Here is a 23,442-nt window from a genome sequence, read left to right as displayed (position 1 = left end):
GTTGGATCATCATGAATTACCTCTTTGTACCTACTTTTTCTAAGGCTAGTTAAGAGTTACTTATTATAAAGTGTTACATACCGTTCAAAAGCAGTTTCAAGTGGCCTTTTGGCTTAATTTATTTCTCTTTGAACACAGTCACATTATACTTGATAAATCCGCAAGATATACATTTGAAAACTGGACCGTGAACATTGCTAAGTGAGTATAGAAAACCATCTCCTCCTTATCTGGACCATTACATCTTCCGACAAATGTATTCCATTTCTGTGCTCATGTTTCTCTGAGTAGTCCTCTTGTTGGTTAAACCCATAGTCCTAAATAATACAAAGAATAACATTATTTAAAGGGGCAGTAATGAGAAACTTTTACAGTTGACCATTTATGTACTTTTCTGCAGCATCTTGTGGAAAGACTTGAGTTATGACACACTTTTTCTGTCCTATTTTCAAACTTCCCATTTTGTTGTAAACTTGCCAATCTCTTATTGGGACATGTATGAATTACAGATTTAGCTTGTGTGACTCATTGTTTTTGGAGTGACTTGAGCGATCTTTAATCACTTATTTTCAAGATGCCATATTGTCAATGAATCCCTGTTTACTTACTTCATTATTCAATTTTATTTTCTTAATCGGTGGTACACGTAGGATTTGAGAGCTTTGCGTAGTCATTTTGGTACAAATGGGAAAAAAATACGCTACTTGCTAGTGTGATTTGCAGCTATCCATAGGAGGGGCCCAAGTTGGTAAATTAATTTCTTTTATTAAGTCGTTTTAGGTAAATATTGCAATTTAAAGTGTGCAAATTAATAATCCACAGGTGTCACAGATTATATCTATAGGACAAACACAAGCACAATGTCTTTTTTAAATGCCTGATGGACTGTTTTATCTAGAGATTGCAAAGTGGCTATGATTGTGCTTGGTTAAACAGTGCTTTACCAATTATAGACCGCATCAAATTAAACTAGGTCTTAACCAGTTCAATGGATTAAACCGGCCGCAACTAGATTTAAACCGAGTTCAGTTTTGCATTATATACCAATCTATTATATATCAAGTAACTGTATCTAATTTTTACTGTCTTTAAAATGAAATAGTTCTGTTTTTCACATTTTTAAACAGTTTGTTGCTCTCTAAAGTGATTCCTTACTTTACAAGCATCCTAATTATTCACGGTGATGAGTTTATAAGCATTGTTTAAGAGGCCAGAGCGGAGTTTTGCGCTACTATTAATTAGCAGCCTTTTTTCCTGAGTCGTGGACAATAAAAAAATGTTTTTATAATTACATGCACGCAGCAGTCTCATTTTGGCCCTAAGAGCTGCTTTTACAGTCTGTCTTTGAGCTATTCCAGCACCCACAGATGAATGCTGTCATTGTGTCCTTGGGCAAGACACTTAATCCACCTTGCTCACCGTTTCTGAGTATACTGATGTTTGAATGTGTGTGTGAATAGGTGAGTGGTTCCTTGATGGAAAGTGCTTTGAGTGTCTTGAAGGTTTGAAAAGCGCTATATAAAAATGTGACTATTTATATCTGTGCTGTGGCTAGACTAGTTTTAGTTTATTACATGGAAAAATCTGTTACAGCCCTTTTTAATATAATGCAAAAAGTGTTCATTTACTAAGATCCTCAGGCCCTGATTCTAGTTGTTCATTGTTTCCTCCGTCAGAGTTTCCAAGGCAGTCTCTTCTTTCTGTCCTTTTTGAAGAAGTCGTTGTGTCAAGTGGAACAAAGGCCAAATCTTATGTCACTGTAAACGAACAGCTGCCTGGATCAAGCCCAAGTCAAAACAGGAAGAAACTACAGTTGGTGTGACCAGTCCAACACACACAATTATATACAGTATGTACTAATGGGCCAGACACTCATAGTATAGACAATAGAGAATGGGCTATTGCTACACAGGTTTTCGTAAGTCAAAGCAGGTATTGTACATTTACATTGCAGAGATGTTAAAGGAGCACTGTGTAACTTTTTTGGTGCAGAATACACCACCTGTCTCCATGACGATGTTGCTTTGCTTCGAATTTCCCACCTTGAACATTTATTTTTATTGTTTAAAAGTACCTTGAAAAACGACCAGAAGACAAATCTTTTCCTGTGGTAACACCCAGAATATGGAACAGCGCCCTTTGCCTGTCAGATCCTCCGTCTTTAAAATCCACCCATCTTCTCACTGGCATTTAATACTAGTTAGACAGGACATCTTGGTGTTTTATTGTTCTTTTCAAAATATTGAGTTATCTGTATATTTGATTTGATTTGTTTTGTTTAGTTTTTTTTTACTTTTATGTAAAGCATTTTGATCAGCTGAAGTTGTTAGATATGCTATATAAATAAACTTAAATAGAACTGAATTTAATGCCACACTGTGGAACATTTAAGGGAAAACGATAACATCTCCATGGAGACAAGCACCTGGTAAACCCTCCACCAAAAGTGTTACATCCAGCTCCTTTAAAGTTAATACACAAGTGTTGTTGGTCAATTTATCCTCGTATGTGATGCATTAGAATCAGGAAATTGGTTGGTTATGGCTAATTAACTGGGTCAGAGCTGTTAGTGTCTCATGTCTGCAGTGTTATCTTCTCTCTAGTGTCATCTTTATAAAATTATAGTATTTTGTTATGTTATGAAGTTTGTCCTCTGCATTTGACCCACCCTTAATTTCTAAAATAGGGTTTAGGACATAGTTTTTAACAACTATTGTTTACCTTTTGTTCTGTAGATTACAAAAGGTAGCAACTCCAGGGCTGAAATCATCCAAATTACTCTAGTGAACATGTATGGAGTTTAAAAACACAATGGAACACTTCCTGTATTACCACATGGCATCACAAGGTGGAACAGAGTGCCTTCTGTTTGAGAAAAAAACTAGACGTGTGAATGAAACAAAACCCAACTCCAGATATGTTTGTGATGGGGAAACAACATTATAACAGATCAGAAAATAACGACAAATGTTACTTGGAACTTATAATTAACTTTTTATGCTACAGTGTCATTGATGGTATCCTAGTAACAGGGTTGTCTTACTAGAGTACATATTTGTCGTGCTTTCAGACTGGTCTAGTATCACAGTAGCTCTACAGATATAATGTGTTTTGGATAAGCTTTCTGTGTATTTAGTTTCTTAATTTCCTGTTTCACTGAACGACAGAATTTGCATGCGCTCCTCAAAGGCTGCATTATACCTCGGCTCCACGTTTTTGCTTATATAACAGCTAACATTCAAAATTGAACTGTGGCTAAGATGAGAGTTTGCATAGCACCTTTCGAGTGTATAATTTATATATAGTCCTCCATATGCTGTTTATATGGTGTTATCAGGAGTGCTTGGACTGCCTTTTTAGAGTGTTGCTGTTGACCTCATGACTGTGTGTAGGAGGGTGTGGGCTACTGTGAGTAAGCTGCAGTTATAGATTTGAATCAAAGGAGTATTTTTCTCAACATAGTGTGACCTCCATGCTCTGCAGACTAAAGATGTAAGGAAAAAAAGATGTAAAAGTAGTTGTTGTGGGTTACTTTGTAAGTTTAAGGTCAAATATTTTTGTTGTGGTATTTTCAATGTAACATTCCAGTGTTGGCGAAATGGTAAAGGCGAATTAGGACTGTTCATATAAATGATGAATGTTCTTAACTTAAAAGTGCACTTAGTGTTAGAAAGCATCTCCATGGGGATGTTATTGCTTTGCTTAGAATGTGTCTGTCTCTATAGACTTACAGGGTTGATCTGTTGAGCGGTGACTCCACTAGCAGTAAGATTGCATTACTCTGTGGTATGCTCCAGGATAGCAAAGCAAAAACAACTTAATAGAGACAAACAGGGAGCAATCCTAGTAATGACATAGTGTAGGGCTATACTTTGGTTGTTCAGTTGATGGTGAATAATCACTTTATTAAGGATTTATATGGGACAGCAGCAGAAAGGAGAAGTTTGATTATGCATAAATACTTTGTTTTTGTTTAATAAAGGCTTATGCAGTTTGTGTCAGATACATAGAGATGCGTAATAGTTTTGAGAGATTTCAGTAGACTTACTACAGCGATCAGATGCCCTTCCCTTAATCAAAAAGAGTAGCCCAACTAGAACTGGGCGATATATTGATATTTAAAATATATTTATATAATTTCATGCAAGTTACAAATTTGGCCATATCATAAATATCGATATAATGTAATCCTGTAAAAATGGAGCCTGTTTGCTTCTTCAGCTCTCTCAGCTCCTTGTTTATTCTCAGGGAGAACAGAGCTTCAACCTGAATGTCACAGGCTGCTCCGTCTGCAGGTCCTGCCCTCAGAGTCTGCACTAAAGCTGTCCATTGTCCACAGGGACCCGCAGTAATATCTATCCAGGGTTTATCTGAGGCTTTTGAGTTTTCAGGAAAAGATGTTCACATGCGACAGCTCGAGTTGTGACGCTTCGTTAACTTCTTTCAAACATTTTTTTTTCTATGTGTTTACTGCAGACAGCTTCATGTTACTCAGCGTTTATTGCTAAATGCACTTCAGAAAGCTGTAGTTTCTCTCATAAAAGTTTGCTAAGGAGCTACACTGTTTGCTGCTCTGTTTAGTGCAGTTTTTTTTTTTTTATTTTACACCCATTTAAAATAAACTGTCTCAATGATGCACAAGCACTACATATATAAAATATACATATATACAACTGAGGAAAGCACCTGCTTGTCACAGTTAAAAAGAAGTCATAAAGTGTTCTAAGATAGAATAAGGAGAAGTTCACTTGTTTGCTGTAGTAATTAAACTGATTTAACCCAGCCCTGATCGGCTGTAACTGAGGGAAACGAGGTTGTTTTGCATAATACTTTTATTTTATGTTGGATTTTTAAAATCTGAAACGGGCATCTCCAAATGTCTGACATTTACATTCTTTTTTATTTTTTAATCCTCAGCTTATAGGGAAATTATTTATTTTATGTAAAAAAAGATGGATAGATAGAAAAATGTCTCGATATACAGTATCTCTGTCTTTTCTGACAGCATATATATTGATATATAGATATATATATATATATAGGTGTGATGGAGCATTTAAACTTTAACTTCCAAAAATGTATTGAGGCATTTCTCTGTGATTTCTTTGTGTTACTGTGTATTGATACATTTTGATGTCATAGAATCTACAATGAGTGATCTTGTATTTGAGGCCTAAATTTGCACTCTGTTCTATGTTTGGTACAAATCTGCTTGTGTTTAAATTGGGAAAAGCTGTGTGTCGTGTATTTATGTATATCAGAGTGAAAGAGAGAAATGTTGTTAGAGGGGTCGACGGGGGCAAGGGCAACACAAGGGCAGTGTTTGCTCAGTGGCGTGCGGGCACACACACACATACACAGCAGAAACAGTGGCTTATTGTGGACAGCCGGCCCTGTGCTGTCGGCATATCACAGCCTCACATTGTATCACTCACTGCATTTTTATAAACAAATCTCACCACTTCATCAGAGCGCTCGGATTTCATCTCGACAGTTCACAACTTCACAAGAAGAAAATTGTGAAGATTGTGCTTGTATCCATAGTCTAATTAGCAGTGCTGCCTGTAGCAGGCAATTAACAATTCAAAACAAACATTGTGCTCAAAATGTTTCCTTTTAAAAAGGAGGCTGAAACCCAGGAATACATTTCACATTTATCATCCGCATGCATTACTCTGTTAAAGGCATGCTATGTAACTTTTTTGGTGGAGCGACTGCCACTTGTTTGTCTCCATGGAAATGTTATTGCTCCACAGAGCATTTCGAGCTTTGGAGATATAGACAGACTAATAATAAAGGATTACGCAAACATGTGTGAATGAATCAAAACATAACTCCAAGTATATTTCTGATGTGGTAATGATAGTATAACGTGGCTTAAAGCTCACAAAAGTCAATTTGTGTAATATAGGGCCTTTAACATCATTACCATCTTATTTGTATACTTGTATTGTTTCATATAGTTATATAGTTATATAGTCAATATTGAAGACCAAAGGCTAAAATGCATCTTTAGCACATCTTAATTTGCTCCTAACGGTGGAAACATCTTGTCTGTTTTGCTTGCCGCCTGTGGTCTGATGTTTGAAAGCCCACACAGGTTACGCTCAGGTCATTCACTGTAATATTCACTTACCGTTAATGTCTGCTGGGCTCAGACTATTAGAGCTCAGAACTGATGAGAGCTGCCAAATGCAAAATGATGTTTGAATGTGATGGGAACTATTCACTGCAGTGTTATTGTAATACTCCTTCATGAAAGCCTTGTTAGTGGGTTGTTGAACTTACATTTATGCTGTGCTTGTCCATAGTTATTTGAGTAATGCACAAGAGTTACATAATATATTTGATCAGTTTTTGTTCAGTTGTTCATAAAGAAGCTAGAATATAACTTTTGTATACAGTCTTCTCACATGTATTGGTTGTTATCTGGTACAGTTACATACTTGAAATCAAAAGACCATATCGGAACAGAAACTTCTATGTTTTTGCTACACGTTTAAATTAAGAATTGGGTAGCTTTTTCTATTTTTATCGGGACTTTCTTTTACAGATAACAGAATACATCCTCAAAGTTCAAAATGCTTTGTTCCACCTTGTGATGAAATGTAGTGGTAGCTTTGAAGTTACCCGTTTACCTTATTTTTAGTAGAGATTGGCAGTTCCAGAGTGGAAATCATACAAATGATTCTAGTGAACATGTGTGGAGTTTAAAAACACAGCGGAGCACTTCCTGTATTACCACATGACATCACAAAGTGGAACAGAGTGTTTTATGTTTGAGAAAGAACTCAGCCTAAATAAGCAGGGTTTGTGTGTTAAACATGTGTGAATGAAACAAAATAAATTCCGCCATACACAGTAGCTGAGTTGGTAGAGTGTTTGTTTACACTGGTGTATGAATGTGTGTTTGAATGGGTGAGGGGTTCGTTGATGTAAAGCGATTTCAGTGCTTTGAAGGTGGAACAAAAGAGACGTTGTTGAGTGAGTTAACTAAAGATTTACTTTTTTTATTAAATTGTTCAGTTTGAGTCGGATACATAGAGAATAGTAATAGTTTCATAATTGCTTTGAGAGCTTTTGGCAACATCCCCTTCTTATGTTTTGCCCAAGAATTTCTTCAGTCAACTACAGCCCTAACATTGACTTATGAGCTGTCTTGAGCCATCCAACTTCTGCATACAGCATTACCACCAATCCTATTACTATTCAAACAATGTTATAAATTCCTCCAGACTGACTCTGACACTTGGTAAACAATAACAGCGGTTTAAAGTGGCAGCACATGGCTCTGATTCAGTCGGGTGTGATTTTATGAATGGGCGGTGTGCCACTGTAGTAGTAGAGGGGGGACTTTGGGTATGTGTCACCACTGTCCCATGAGCTGTCAGTATTTCCTGTCTGAGAGGAAGGTGTGAGTTGTGATTTATAACGTTATGACGCACTCTGTCGCCCCGGTTTGTGGTCAACTAATGCGTCCTACCAACAGAAAATCAACCGCATCTTGGACAAGCTTGAATTCTCAGTTGCGAGTTGTTTTGAGGTTCCTCTTTAAAGAGCCCATATTAGGCTGTTTTCTGATCTATGTTACAATGTTGTTTCCTCATCACAAGTACACCTGGAGTTGTGTTCCACCTTGTGATGTCATGTGGTAATACAAGAAGTCCTCCATTGTGTTTTTAAACTCCATATACCTTCACTAGAATCATTTGGATGTGTCTACTGAACTAAAGCTATAAGGTAGTTGTTGACTTGAAAACTACTGCCTTGTAATATCACAAGGAGGAGCAGAGCATTTTGAGCTGTGGAGATGTAGACAGACTAATAATAAAGGATTACTCAAACATGTGTGAACGAAACAAAATACATCTCCAGGTATGTTTTTCACGAAGTAACAACATTATAACATGGCTTAAAGCTCACAAGAGTCAGTTTTGCGTAATATAGGACCTTTAAAAAGACATAATGCTTTTTTCGGTATATCTGTTATCACCGATACTGTGATACTGTGATTTCCCCAAATAATTGGTATCAGTCTGATATTTAAAAATTCACTGATATTTGTTACCGATATTTTTTTTCTCCAAGTCTTTGTGTTTCCAGTTGCCATTCTCAATTTGTCCTCAGTGTTTCAGATTTGTCTCTTTGAGCAGCTTAGTGAAAATTTGTATTTATATCCTACATATATACATTTAGCTATTTTTTAGAAAAGCAATAAGTTACAGTGAAGTTTATAGTACAACGAATTAAAATATCAAAATTGATCTAAAATTAATTTCAGTATAAAAATGGCAGGGCTGTGCTGCTGAATTCTATATGCATCACTGTTTATTTTATATAGATTAGATTATTTACTATAGGGAAGTCCGGAAGTCCCTGCTTAAACTGTTGCCCCTGCGACCCAGCCCCGGATAATCAGAAGAAAATGGATTGATAGATTATTTATTTATTATTAGATTTAAAGAAAGTACTAGCCTAGTAGCAGCCACTGGTTTCTCACTGGATTAAGTGTAATGCCATATTGTGGAACATTTCAGAAAAAAACACATTCAAACCCATCTTTACTTGAAACATTACATGTGTATCACTCTGGTGCTGCATTATCTTGTTTTATACTGCCCACTGAATTTACTCCTGGAAAGTGTTCAAAATAGGGACCAGTCTGCTTTTGTTGTATTGTTTTCAACATATTTGATTTGAAAAACTTCCTGCTCCTGTAATGCAGCCTGTGAGTAGCTCTAAAACAAGGTTAGGTTTGTAACATTAGACATCATTGATCCTATAGGAGCAGAGCGTTGTTTCCATATGTTTAAGAGGTTCTTATAGATTTTGTTCAGGTTTAGTTTGGGTTTTATCTTTGACCAACAGGTAAAATAAGTGAGGAAACCAATTTTATGTCATGTCATAATGTTAAAATCTGAAACAAAATTTTTATATTAACAAAAAATCATAATCTAAACAAACATATTACTGATGTAGACTTGGTAAACAAACAAGACCAAGACCAATTCAGGAAAAGTGTTGATACATGTTGAACGAGCTATCTAGCTTTGTCGTTTCAGTTATGTAGAATATTAGAGGGTTGTCAAAAATATCGAAAGTCAGATACTAATTGATACTAAAACTAGTATCGAAACTAGATACTCATTTGAGCAAGCATCGATATTAAAAGTCACATTCACAGGACAGAAATGAACCTTTCCTGAATAGCTTTAGAATGAGCTTGAGCTGTATCAGAACAAGCATAAGACCACAGAGACTAGTAAATGTCCATGGACCACTATGGAGCGTACCTGGACGACTGAGGGATTACACAGATATAAGGCCACATGGGAATATAAAAGAAAGTACCATTTGATGTTGAAAATCACATTTTATTGTCTAAATAAAGGGGGTTTTGTTTTTTTTAAATTAGCATTACAGTATGGGAATTGGTATCGAGTATTGAGTTTATTCCTTAGTATTGAAATTTGTTTGAAATTGTATCGGGACAAGGCACTAGAGACACTTTGGAAACTATTTCTTTATATAGTTGTGTCAAACATTTGGTGTCCAGTATGTAAAGAGGGCTGGGATGCGTTTCTGTACATTTATTTTTAGAGCAGATGGAAGTTGTGTCACAGGATCCTTAATCACCACCACAAATGTACACACACGCACACACACACATGCATACATACACACACGCACACACATACACATATGTTGGGTTTTCATGCTTCTTGGGGACAATACATTGACTTATATTCATTTTCTGGAGACTCTTCCTAACCTTAACCATAGTCACTACTTGCCTATAACCTTAATCTAAATCCTAACCCTAACCTATTTACAGTGGTAGAAGAAGTATTAAATTTTGTTACTTAAGTAAAAGTATAGATGCCGGAGTATATGCGCACTTTAAGTAAAAGTATCATATGAAAAACTGTACTTGGGTAAAAGTATTAAAGTACAAATGTAAAAAGATTTTTTTTTTTTTCTAGCTGTTTTTATTTCTATATTTTAATTTTCTCAAATTATAAACATGTTTAAAAATAAACCCCTCAACCTTTTCAGCAGGTCTCAAACTGTAGAAAAAATTACTTTTACTTTTTACTCCTTTTCAAAAATGTAGTGTAGTAGGAAGTACGGTCAGGTTTCTACAGTTTACTACAGTATAGTACTTTACTGCTTTTACTTTATGTTCCACCATTGAATATTTAACACATATCTTGACTTTAAATCATGTTGTGTTTAGTTTAGTCCAAACATTGTGATTAAATACTAAGGTTGCAAGATCAATCCAAATCAAATCAAATTTGATTTGCAAAGTCTTTCAGTTTTTGAAATGCCATAATTTCTTCCCCATACAACAAAATATCCCAACTTACTCTGCTAACCCTGTAATTTAGAACCGTACAAATATCTTCTGAAATGCATGGGATTTTTGGATTTGTTAAGCCGTTCAGATATCGGTTTTCACTCAAATGTTAGCGCTCCTGGACAGGTTTAAACCATGGACTTTGAACAGAATCCCACTATTACAACACAAATCGCAAATCAAATCGCAATTTCAATGCTTGTCAGAAAAATTCCCATTCCATATTTTTTCTCAAATTGTTAAGATCTAATTTACATCACGGGGTCTTGATTTTTGTCATAAGTGAGGCAGGTCTCCATGGATTAATTGTGTATACCCACAATGTCCCCACAGTGTGCTAAATACCCGCCCTTACAGTACACTGACATAAGCTCAGAGTTTGGACTTTTTCGGTCACAAAGACATGCTCTGTTGTGGAGAGACTAACAGGGCCTGTACTGTCCCTCAGAGATAGTGCTGAGTAACACTGCCGCTGTTTAACAAACCAGAAATGCATTTGACCATGAAAGCTTTCACAACCCTCACTGGACCTTTAACCCTGTTGTTTTTATGCAAGAGGTTAGTTATAAATCGTGTGGGTAAAGATTGCATTATGGGTTGGTACTAGTGAAAGTTCCTTCAAAAATATTGTTTACTTTGTCCAGCCATACTCAACAAAACTATATACAATTTTGAGACCATAATGGAGGTGGTATTTGTTTTATAATCAGGGTTCCGTTGTCCATACGCACAGTTTATACATATCCAGGAGCTGTAATGTGTGAGAGAAGACTGAAATATGAACTGCTAATTACTTGAGTATCGGTACCTAGTATTGAAATTTTATAATGGTAAAGGGTAACATTTTTATATTATGCTTTACATCAAGGAACCACTCACCCATTCACACACACATTCATACTAAGACACCAAGGTTGAGGTGGGTGTCTTGCCCAAGGACAAAACACAACAGCATTCATCTGTGGGAGCCAACCTGTGGGTCGGTGGATTTGCCTGCTCTACCAATGGTGTTTATGTCAAGAGTGGGACTCGAACCTTCAACCTTCTGATCAGTGGACAAACACTACCAATTGAGCTACTGTCGCCCCTGTTTTTAAGTATCAGTACTGAAAAAACTCACATACATAGGACAAAAGCACCTTCCCTGAATAGCTGTAGACAGATCTTGTTCTATATATTTTGTGCTGAAAATTACATTACGCTGCCAATGGTGAGTGTTTTTTAAAATCAGCATTGAGTATCAAGTTTTTTTGGGTGTTTTTTTTATGCTTTTTTAGTATTATAACAACACTACAAGTGATAAATTAACTAAAACAAGATTTGTGTTTGAGAACAAGTTTTACACTACAGCTGGTTAGCAGTGTTTTATCTATCAGGGGTCAGTAATGAGCCATGGAAGACGTTTTTCATCTGTGGCTTTATTGTTCCTTGCTTGAACCGGGAAATCCCCACAATCCAGGTCCAGCACTAAAGTCATAACTTGGCCTTTACGGGTGACATTTACAGATCACGTTTAGTGGTATGATTATTGTTAGAAGAAATAACAGTTTTCCAAGTATCCATGACAACAGTGACTACAATTGCTCCAGTATGTGACCAGCTTTATGAACTGGACCTTTCGAATTGAGAAAGTAAAGTTTATATGACGTAACCAACCAGGCAAAACATACATTAACTACGTATTTAATACTTCTTTTTAGAGCGAGATAGATATTCTGGAGTTTAAATTGACTACGAACTGACCACAGCCCCTTTTTTTACCAGTAACCTTTAAGAGAGCTGTGTATCACATTTAGTACAGTTATCTCTTTGTATTAAAGTGTTAAAATAAAGCGTTATGTGTACTCTTTAGGCAGCAAACTGAGCAAAACAAAAATATCGGCCTGTGCTGGAGATTTAAGGCTGATAGCTGATACTCTAAAGTCAAAATATTGTCCCAACATATAGGTCAAACCATATATCCGTTTAACTTTCGCTCTTTTATTTACTTGACTTGTATATTTTAGGTGTTATGATTATATTATGTGCTGACTAATAATGATTATTGATTAACTAAATATGATTGAAATCACTAGTCCACATAACTGCTTCTAGTTTCTACCCCATATGCATACATACAGTGACTATAATGTTATTCCTGATCTGTGGAGACGAGCATTAAAAAAACCTCATGAACAAGATGTATTCCACCATCTTACTTTTCCCTCAGTTTTTCCATTGTAAGTGGAGCTGTTTCCATTGTAAGTGGAGCTGTTACATAAATACAAGATCTGTACATAAACAGTGAATCAGCACATGCAGTATAGATTCATATTACATGTAAAGTGTGCCCTCAACCACAGGGAGCAGGCCTCACACTGATAACACTGAGAATCGAACTGCTGTCCCTGTATCTTTGTGGTTATGTGAATCTCTCTCTCTTTCTCCTCCTCTCTCTTTCTCCATCTCTCGCTTTCACTCTCTTCTATTCTCCTATTTTTCCCCTTTTTTCCTCTATCTCTTGCTCTTTCCCTTCTCTCCGCCCTCTCTTTGTACTCTCGTCTCTTGCTTTCTCTCCCTCTTTCTTTCCCCTTTCTTCTCTCCTCTCTCCCACTCTCCCTCCCTCGCTCTCTCCTCTGTGGGTGCTGTAACTTGACCTCCAGTAGACCCCTGGACCGGTGCCAGTGTACCCTCTTTCACCCTGCTTATACCTGGACATGTAAACCGCGTGACTTTCACATGTGTGGAACAAGGTTAGGCATTAGTTACGTAAGCACATTTTAATGAATCACTTTTTTTGTTTTACATTGTGGCTGCATGAAGTGCGATGTAATTGGGACTGGGACATTTTTGGGAGCTTTCTCAAATACCAGTATTTGTTTGACATTGAAAATGTATCCAATCTTTGCCATATTTTTTCATTATCATACTACTAAAACTTTGGTGTATGTTGTGGTCAGAAATATTGATACCCAGATACCAACTCAAGTGTCTAGAATACTCACTTGAACTGGAGTCTGAACTAGTTTAGGATCACAATATAATATTCTAGCCTTCACAATATAATATTAAAGCCTTTTGCTTATTACAGAGTTTGATTTTTTTTTTTTTTTAATCGTAACAACACTAATTGGTATAGAATAGATTTAGCATTTAGCCCAAAACTAACTTTAAAAGGCCCGTATTAAGCTATTTTCTTGTCTATGTTATAATGTTGCTTCCTTATCAAAAATATACCTGGAGTTGTGTTTTCTTTCATTCTCACATGTCTAACACACAAACTCTGCATATTTAGGCTGAGTTCTTCTCTTAAACAGAAAACACACTGTTCCACCTTGTGATGTCATGAGGTAATAAAGGAAATGCACCACTCTGAAATGATCCAAATGAGTGAAGGTGTATGTAGTTTAAAACAGCTTTGGAGTTGTCAACCTCTACTGAACTAAAGGTCATAGTTAGCTGTTAACTTAAAAACTACATCTTCATGAAATCACAAGGTGGAACAGAGCATTTTGAGCTTTGGAAATGTAGACAGACTAATAATAAAGGATTATTCAAACATTATAAACAAAACAAAAAAGAACTCCGGGTGTGTTTTTGACGAGGAAACAATGATATAACATGAAGCTCACAGTAATCCATTTTGTGTAATACAGGACCTTTTAACCATGTCGTCTAAGCCACATATATGTAGCCTATGTGATCATACAGCAGAGCTCTGGATCTCTGCCAACATGCACTCAGTCCCCTGGTCACCTGCTGATTCACACCACACCAGTTTGTACACGGTATGTCAGTCCCACCGCTGTACTGCATCTACTGTGAAAACCTACAATTATTCAAACTACTACTTATGTTCGGGCAGTCGCTCTGCTCAGCTCATTCATCGGTGATTTAGTCGTGTTTGGTCTATACAAAACAAGTGCATGAACTGATTTAAGTACACATTTCTCATTGTTATTTTTCATTGAGGTGTTATGTTTATATGTGGCCTTTATAATTTAGGGATGCGCCAGTCCAGTTTTTTGAGTGGTGGATGAAGTACTCAATTTTGTTACTTAATCAATATCACTACATTTCATACTTATATAAATTAAGATTAAAAAGTAAAAGTATTTTACACATGTATTCTTAAAGTACATTTTTAAACGGGTACTTCAATACTTGTGATACAATGTGATACATGTGATACTTTTATTTTTACTTGAATAATTTTTTACCTCTGTATCTGTACTTTTACTTAAAAATTATGATTTTTGATCAACAGCAGCAACAACAAAATTACTACAAAAACAATTTCTTCATTTATCTTATGAATTATGTGTATGTATTTTTGTTTAATCAAGGCCAAAGCTTGAACTCAAAACCTTTAGTCAGGATGTTACCACGAACATGTAAAATCAACCCCTCAAATCATATGAAAAGTACTTTTTACTTTTCAGCCCAGGTAAAAAAATGTAGTGGAGTAGAAAGTACAGATGCCTGCTCTCAAATGTAGTGAAGTAAAAGGTAAAAATATCCACTGTAAAATGTATATAAGTTGAATTATTAGGTATCTATACTTTACTACTTGTAATCTCTAGTATAAGTATCTCTAGTATAAGTATAATGATTACCCAAATTATCTTAATAATCCCTTCAAAATGCACATGGATAAATGCATACGTGCTGGTAAAGTATCCAGAATGAGTTTGTAATGATGGATCGTTTCCCACTCTAACTGACCCTGTGCATTCATCCCAGTCCATGTGTAGTTCTTTCAAAATAACTGAATGAGTCTGTACATTTTGTCATTCTCGTCACTTGTTCAATAGGGACTTTTTTGGTTGGAGAATGTATAGCTAAATGAGTGTCAGGAATACAAATACGGAGCTTAGCTGAATAGGGCACTTCTACAGAGTTGCCTCAAAGGGCTTTCGGGACTGTACAATGAACAAGACTGGCTGTCCTTAAAACACCATGGTCTACTGAAACCCCCTGAATTTTCCCTATGTGGATTTAACTCGGCATGGGCTCTGGAGCTGGCACACATTCCCGTGGGCAGAAAAGTGGGGTGGCTTGAGGACAAAAACTATATGAATTGCATTGGGGTTATGTTATAGTTCTGATGAAGCTATCCACGGGTTTCAAAGCGATGAAAAATAAGTGCCATAGTCATAGCGATTAACAATTAAAATAGGTTTGGGTGATATGTAGAAAAAAAGTTACATCATAGTTTTTTAGAGTTTTCATAGTTGTTAAAGGTCCTATATTACGCAAAATTGACTCTTTTTGAGGTTTAATCCATGTTATAATGTTGTTCCTCAAAAAACATACCTGGAGTTTTTGTATTATTCACACATTTGAGTAATCCTTTATTATTAGTCTGTCCACATCTCCAAAGCTCTATATGCTCTGTTCCACCTTGTAAAGTCATGAAGTGATGGTTTTCAAATTAGCAGCTACCTTTTACCTTTAGTTCATTAGAGTTTGGCACTTCTAGGGCTGAAATGAATAAGATAATTCTAGTGAAGGTGTATGTAGTTTAAAAAACAGTGGAGCCCTTCCTGTATTGTTATATGACATCACAAGATTTGTGTGTTAAACATGTGTGACTGAAACAAAACACAACTATGGGTATGTTTGTGATGAAGAAACAACCTTATAACATAGATCAGAAAATAGCATAATATGGGCTCTTTAAGTCAAGTAATCGATCAGTGTAGTCTTGGGTGACCAAAATTTGTTTTAGTCAACTATTCATTTTGTTTAATTTGAAGGATTTATATGGGACAACAACAGAAAGGAGAAGTGAGTGAGTTACCTGAAGATTTGGTGTAGTTTATTATTATTTTATGTAAAAAGGCTTAGATTTTTTTCTGCATAAATTGTTGTTTTTGCATGAGCTCCCATGCAGGTGTAGTCTTGTGCATGCAGTTTGAATCAGATACATAAAGAGTTGATCGATCAGCAGGACATGTCTTGCTGATCGATTGGCCTCTGCTTTGAAAACGTTGGGTCCACTCTTTCACTCTGGCTGTCGTTTTATTACAGATGATGGATTTGAAACCCATCACTGTTTCTCTATGAAAAGGTGGGTTGGCCATCACTGTCTGTTAGAACTGCACATATATGAAATGTATCTATAAGGAACTACTCAAAAACTGCCAGAATACCTCACCTGCTTGTTAGTCATTGATACCAGAACATTTAATACCAGATCACATGACTGCGTAAGGCTAAAGACTAGCCGCACTAGAAATGAGACAGGAAAGAGGACTTTTAGCTGTTCTGAGCTAAAGATGGAATATATGCTAAGGAAAACCAAAACTGGATACTTTGGTTTGGTTTTATTGATATATATGGACTTGTTGTTTTGTTTGTTTTGTTTGTTTTTCTGCTTGTATTGTATTTTAAACAAAGCACCCATGAAAGAGAGCCCAAGTTTTTAGCCCTAGAGTTCAGATCACAAGTTTGATCTTATCAGGATTCATGTAGATATCTTTAAATAGTAGTTGCCTCTTCATATAATAATTATGAAGCTATCTGCGGCTCCTGTGGAATTTTACTTCACTGTGATTGGTTAAATCCACCTGTCACTCACTCAAAACCTGAGGAAGGCTGACAAATGAGAGTGGGTGATAGATCTGCTTTAAAAGTACTGAATATCGCAATGTTGCCAAAAAAAACCCAATCTTCTACAGGGATCAGATTTGATTCCATGTTGCCCAGCTGTAATATAGCTTTTAAATGATGACAAGTACTCAAAATGGCGCCCATAGAAACTAAAACCCATGAAATGATTAACTGAGTAACTGAGGACATGTAAGCCAAATACATGGGTTCGTCCATTTTTTTTTTTTTTTTTTTTTTTTTTTTTTTTTGGTGTTTACCTAAAGTTACACCCTCAATAGAATAATCAACCAGTTAATTTACTTGTTACTTAACCCTACCCTACTCCCACTTCACACTGAGAACTCAAGTCAAACTAAATCTGTCTGTTATTTTAGTCTTGTATGGTTGACAGGTGAAGTGAATGACATCATAACACCTGGGTAGATAAAGCAGGAAGTAAACATTATAAATATAATGGCATCATGTAATCAAGTTGGAGCATTATCTAAACTGAGGAAATTGAGGGGAGTTCCCACTCTCTATCAAACGTTGTCCAAGGAAGGAAGGAAGGAAGGATTACAAAGGCCTACTATAGTGGCTAACTCATACTGCGGTTGTGTCATTAAGCAAGACACTTGACAATCTTTCACCAATAGTTACAAAAGCTAAACTATACTGCTACTACTTTTGGTTCTGTTCTGGTCCTGTTTACTTCAGGTTTTAGATCAAGTTGAGGCTTGATTTTGATGTGTTTTTGTGTGTCTGTGTAAGTGTAAATGTGAACACACCCTGAAATGCCCTGTATAGGATTTAAGAGAAAAAAAACACATGGATTTTCTGTGTAAACTACAGATATGAAATGAATAGTGTACAACTTAATACATCAACTAGAGCTGTTAGCTCTTAATTGTTTTGTTGATTACTACTCAATTACTACAACTTATTTGATTGGGATTTTGAAGGATGTTATTATCCAAAAAAGAAAGAACAACATATGGAATGGGTTAGCTGAAAATTGTAAAACCTGTACCCAAACTTTTCCCCATGAATTTGAGCAAAATTTGTGTTACCCCAGTCTAGATATTTTAGTTTCTGTTAGTATTACCCTGAAAAACGCTTATAAACTTATTGAGCTAAATAATTACGATGCTTTGAATACCTAAGATAAGTGACGAATACATTTAAATAAGTTGAAATTAACTAGTTGTGTTTTTACATTTTAAAGATGATAAAAAGAAAGTGCAGTGTCTTTAAACTGTATCTTTTCATACAAATTTGCGATTTACTGGTATAGCTTTCTTATCCTGTTAGTGCATTTGGTTCATTTATTTTTTGTTGGATTATTGAGCTTGTTTTTTCTACTTCCACACACCATGTAGTGGACTAATTTAGGCACATGACGGTTTTAGTTGAGTATCAGCCGTAATATCAACAGTCATATAAATACAGAAGTTGTTGTAGTTTGACCAAAAGTGAAACTCAATGCTACGTTATCCATTTGCATGCCTGATAAGTGGCCTCTCATCCTCATTGTGTCTCTTCCTATAGCGGCTAAAGCACTCAAGCCCATTAGCAGCAATCAGCTCTGTCATTTTTAATGTGTGTCTCTGGGCCCAGATGGAAATGGACCTGTTCAGCGTGGAGGAGGGTAGCTGGCCACTTAAGTACAAGCGAATGAGAAAACAGGAGATGAAAGTGGTCAGACGAGGCAGTTTTTGGGTTCTAAACAAAACCAAGTTGTGGGTTATTATTGGAAAGAGGCTGGTAAGAGGTTGGCCACTTAGAGCCAGAGAAAGGGAACTGGGTAAACCTTGAGTGCTGGTTAATATGGCTGAACCATATAGTCACGATAACTGACTTGTGATTTCTATGATGTATGTTGTGGATTCAGTAATGATTAGATTAGAGATATTCAAAGGTATAGTATGTAACATTTTCTTTGCACTACTGGGAAATATTTTGTTATTTTTTGGCTATCTGATAAGATTTCAGATTGAAAATGTTGAATACATCACTTCTGTGACTCATTATAGATACAAACTAAGTACTAAAGTGTTTCATTTTGCTGTTTATTTAGAGCAGCTCATGATTTTTTTAACAATATTGTAGATTTAGAATAGTTTTTGTGGTTTAAATCTGCTCTTGGGTTATTGTGTCAGAGGCATAAATTAATTTCAGTATTATTGTTTATATGTTCTTCATCAATACAGTGGTCCCTCGTTTATCGCGGGGGTTACGTTCTAAAAATAAGCCACAATAGGTAAAATCTGCGACGTAACCAGCATTATTTTTTACAATTATTATATATGTTTTAAGGCTGTAAACCCCCTCGACACACTTTATACACTTTTCTCAGACAGGCAGTAACATTTTCTCTCATTTCTCTCTTGTTTAATTCATTAATAGTGACTCACGTGTATTTCACAGTTTCTCTGACCGTGCCTCTTCGTCCTGGCGCTGCTCCGCATAAAAATATTTACGAAACAGCAAGACCACGAAAGGTGAACTGCGATATAGCAATGGACCACTGTATAACACACTTCAAAATTTGTTATCGTGACAGGGCTAGTCATCAGCATGATTCCACGCAGACAAAGTTAAAATCATACTTTGGAAAATTCTCTGTGAAGATAAGTTTGTAAGGTTGTAGAAGATTATAGCTAATGGAAAAACATTTCCATGGAAATAAGCGGGAGGAGGCCAAATAATAGTCAGGTTTCTGGAGATGCATTCCTGCTCATTTACACCAAAAAAAAAAAAAAAGGAGGGGAAAAAATCATGGTGTAAAAATATGTCTAATTTTTTAAGAACTACTCAGAGACCTACAGTTTATTGCATCATGATCATGCATCATAATCGGGAGTTTGCAGTTTATTTTATTTTTTTTTTTATTTGCCGCTTTTAATACATCTAATACCGTTTTTGAGTTGCATCATTGTGAGAGATGTAATGATTGTCACTATTATTGAAAAGAAAATGGTTAGTCTTTCTTGAGTTGTATCCATTACTAGACTTAAAAAGCCTAAATGCCCATGCCTAAGCCCAAGGAACAACATTTGCAACAACATGTTTTTTTCCTTGGAAATGTGGAAGATGCCATCCTCCAGGCCAAATAAGACTCAGGTTTGCGGAGATACAAGCCCACTCATTTACACCAAAACAGCCAAAATGGAAAAAAAAAAGTGTAAAAATATGTCGCATTTTCAAGAGCTATTTATAGAACAACTGTTTCTTGCATAATACTCAGAAGTGTGCAATTTCATACTTTTTTTTAGATTTGCCACTTTTAATACATTTAATACCTTATATTTTTTGAGATGCATCCTTGTGAGAAGATGTAATGATTGTCACTATTGTAGAAAACAAAATGTTAGTCTTTCTTCAGTCTGGTAATGAATACAACTCAAGAAGTCTAAATGACCATGCCTATACAAACTGCCTTGAACATTTCTTTCTTAGCTGTGTGATACTAAAACCACTTAAGTCACATTTTGGCTTCTAAAATCTATTCATCTTGACATTCTGAGTGTGCATGTTAAGTGATTCTCCCTTGTGTTGTTAAAAACATGACTTTGCACACGCTGTTTGTTTAAAGATTTGGTGTAATCCTTCAGATCAGGCCACAGCAGCTAAATACACACCTCACGCCTCACGCTAGTTTCAACCATAATTACCTTGGCAGCTGCCGTGTTTGGGTATGCTACGGGCCAGTACGTGGAATTTCAGAACGGCTTGGACAAAAGGGGAAAAATACTTTGGAAAACATAATTCTCTTCCAAGTATAGTTGACTGATCTGGCTCTGAAGGTTGATTAGTTAGGTGAGAGACAACAGTAGCTACAGACAGTATCCAAAGGTGGCAGTTCGAATCCTGCTTGTGGCATAAACATCATTGGTTGGCTGTGCAATTCCAGCTACCACAAATAAGGCAAGGCAAGTTTATTTGTACAGCACAATTCATACACAATGTAATTCAAAGTGCTTTACAAAATAAGAAAGGCATTCAAGTCACAATAGAGATAAATCAAAACATAAATTATCACAAATAATCATCATAGAATAAACATGAAAAGTGAAGAGTACAGAATAAAAACCTTTCAGTCGTATGCACAGCTAAACAGAACAGTTTTGAGCCTGGATTTAAACATTGTCAAAGAAGAGGCCTGTCTCACATCTTCAGGAAGACTGTTCCAGGTTATAGTTGCATAAAGCTGAAACACTGATTCCCCATGTTTAGTCTTGACTCTGAGGACTTCAGGGGCCTTCTTCTGGTTCCCAGAGTGTGAGATGGTTCATATGGCACTAACATGTGGGATATGTACTTTGGTGCTAGGCCATGGAGACACTTGTACACAAGCAGAGCTGCTTTAAAGTCTATTCAGTGCAGAGACCTGAACACAGGTTTTATGTGCTCGTACTTCCTGGTTCTAGTCAGGACTCGAGCAGCAACATTCTGGATTTACTGCAGCTGTCTTAACGCATGAATACTGTCATTGTGTCCTTGGGCAAAACACTTAACCCACCTCACCAAGTGTCTGCGTATATTAGTGTATGAATGTGTGTGAATGGGTGAGTGGTTCCTTGGTATAAAGTGCTTGGTGGGCAATATGCCAAAAGATTAATATCACTATTTTATTTGAGCATATAATTTCCATAATTGGTTGAATCCATCTGTCAATCCCTTAAAGCATAACGGAGGCTGGCCAATAGGAGGAGTGGAATCACAATATGACAGTATCTTCAGCACATTGTCACAGAGATCAGGATGCAGATCACAATTGTTTTTTATTCTATCATCCACCACATATATTCTTGAACCCTATGTTTTTAGTCATTTTGAAGCAACATGTTTACAGTTATTTCAGGTAAAATTGCTTCAATGTGTTCTCCATTTTACAACAGCAACCGCTAAGATATCACCCACATAATACATTTTAAAAAGGGAGGCCAAAATTGTGAAATAAAATGCAATATCTATTTATTTAATTTATGTCACAATAACACATTTTGAAGTGCGACATATTGCTAAAGTAAATATATTTGATAAACGATAATACTGAAGCCAAAACCTGAAGCAGAATTTTCTCCCTAAAAATATTCTAAACGTACAGTATTGCTAAAAATATGAGCTGCAATAAAAACATAACAGAATGCAACACTTTTGTAGTTAGTTTGTGTCTATAATGAGTCATAGAAGTTTATAATTAAAACTTCTGCAGCTCAAATCTCATCGTAGTTTAGAAAAATAACAAAATGTTTGGCAGTAGAACAACAAAAAAGTATCCATGCTATGTATTCACATTATATATTGAAAAATGATTGTTCCATCTCTCATGCTTAGTAATTATCATTACAAAATCATGTAAAAATCTTGTCTTGGCTCATTCTTGTGGACCCAGCCTTGTCTCATTTTGTTCTGTGGGAATTATCTTGTCCCACACCTAACAAGCACCTGCTCTGTAATACTTCATCCCAGTACTGCACATTATACCTCTGTACTCTTCCATATAGTATCAGTGTATAAGTGTGAGTGGTTTCATTGTGGGAGCTCTCTGCGGCTGCTACATGAGAGGCTGACCTTTTGTTCTGTTTGCTTAGTGGGCATTCCTCTGAGTCCTGGCTTCGACCCAAGTTTAATCCACCGGACTCTCTCTGCCCTCTGCACACTGCTGCCACTGCAGGGATCTAATGGCAATGCATCATATGTGAAGGACTGTGTCAGCGTTTTACACAGAAATATGAGCATATGTTAAAGATATGAATGTACCACATTCAGGACAAACAAGTGGTTACATGTAGGCCTGTCAAAAACATTTTTTAAGTACGATATATTGCTGAAGAAAATATAGACGATGAACGGTAATATTGAAACTTATGCTACAGTAACTCTAAAGCAGGGTTATCTCATTAAAAATGATCTAAATGCAACATATCATTAAAAAAAGAAAAACATTAGCTGCAATAAATAAATAGCTAAATTAAACCCTAACCCTTATGAGAGAAGTTAATTATTCAACCCTTTGTTGTTCAAAAGTTGTGGTATTACAACAAAAATCCAGATGTTTCCCACTGCTGTTAAGAAAACGTACATTACAATAAATTAGAGGTGGCCGATATTTGAACTTTTTAGCATATCGGCTGTCGGCCTTAAATCTCCAGCAGTGGCTGATGTTTTGTTTGGTACAACCAGCTGGCTAAATATTCAGAAATACTATATGTATAAAGTGTAATTTGAACAATTTAGTCCAAAGATGATACTGCAAAATGGCTCTGCCATAGATGTGTGAATTATGAATTGACTCATCACAGTCACAAAGTAACTAAAGTGTTGCATTCTGTTATGTATTCATTGCAGTTCTTTTTTTTTTTTTTTTTTACAATATTGTACATTTAGAATTATTTTGGGGGGATTAACTTGTCTTACAGTTTGGTTTCAATATTATTGTTTATCATCTATATTTACTGCAACAATATATTGCATTTCAAATGTTATCAGAGATGTCTTTCACA

The 23,442-nt window shown here is 36.0% G+C and overlaps 1 protein-coding gene across 2 annotated transcripts in view; it reads left to right on the top strand.

Annotated features, from left to right (window-relative positions):
• Nucleotides 1–23,442, top strand: part of pik3cb (phosphatidylinositol-4,5-bisphosphate 3-kinase, catalytic subunit beta) — a 109,427-nt gene that overhangs the window by 46,990 nt on the left and 38,995 nt on the right. The window lies entirely within an intron of this gene.

The sequence above is a fragment of the Periophthalmus magnuspinnatus genome, chromosome 13, assembly GCF_009829125.3.
Source record: "Periophthalmus magnuspinnatus isolate fPerMag1 chromosome 13, fPerMag1.2.pri, whole genome shotgun sequence".
Lineage (NCBI taxonomy): Eukaryota > Metazoa > Chordata > Actinopteri > Gobiiformes > Gobiidae > Periophthalmus > Periophthalmus magnuspinnatus.
Note: the sequence above shows the minus strand (reverse complement) of the source record. Positions and strands in the feature narration are given on the sequence as shown.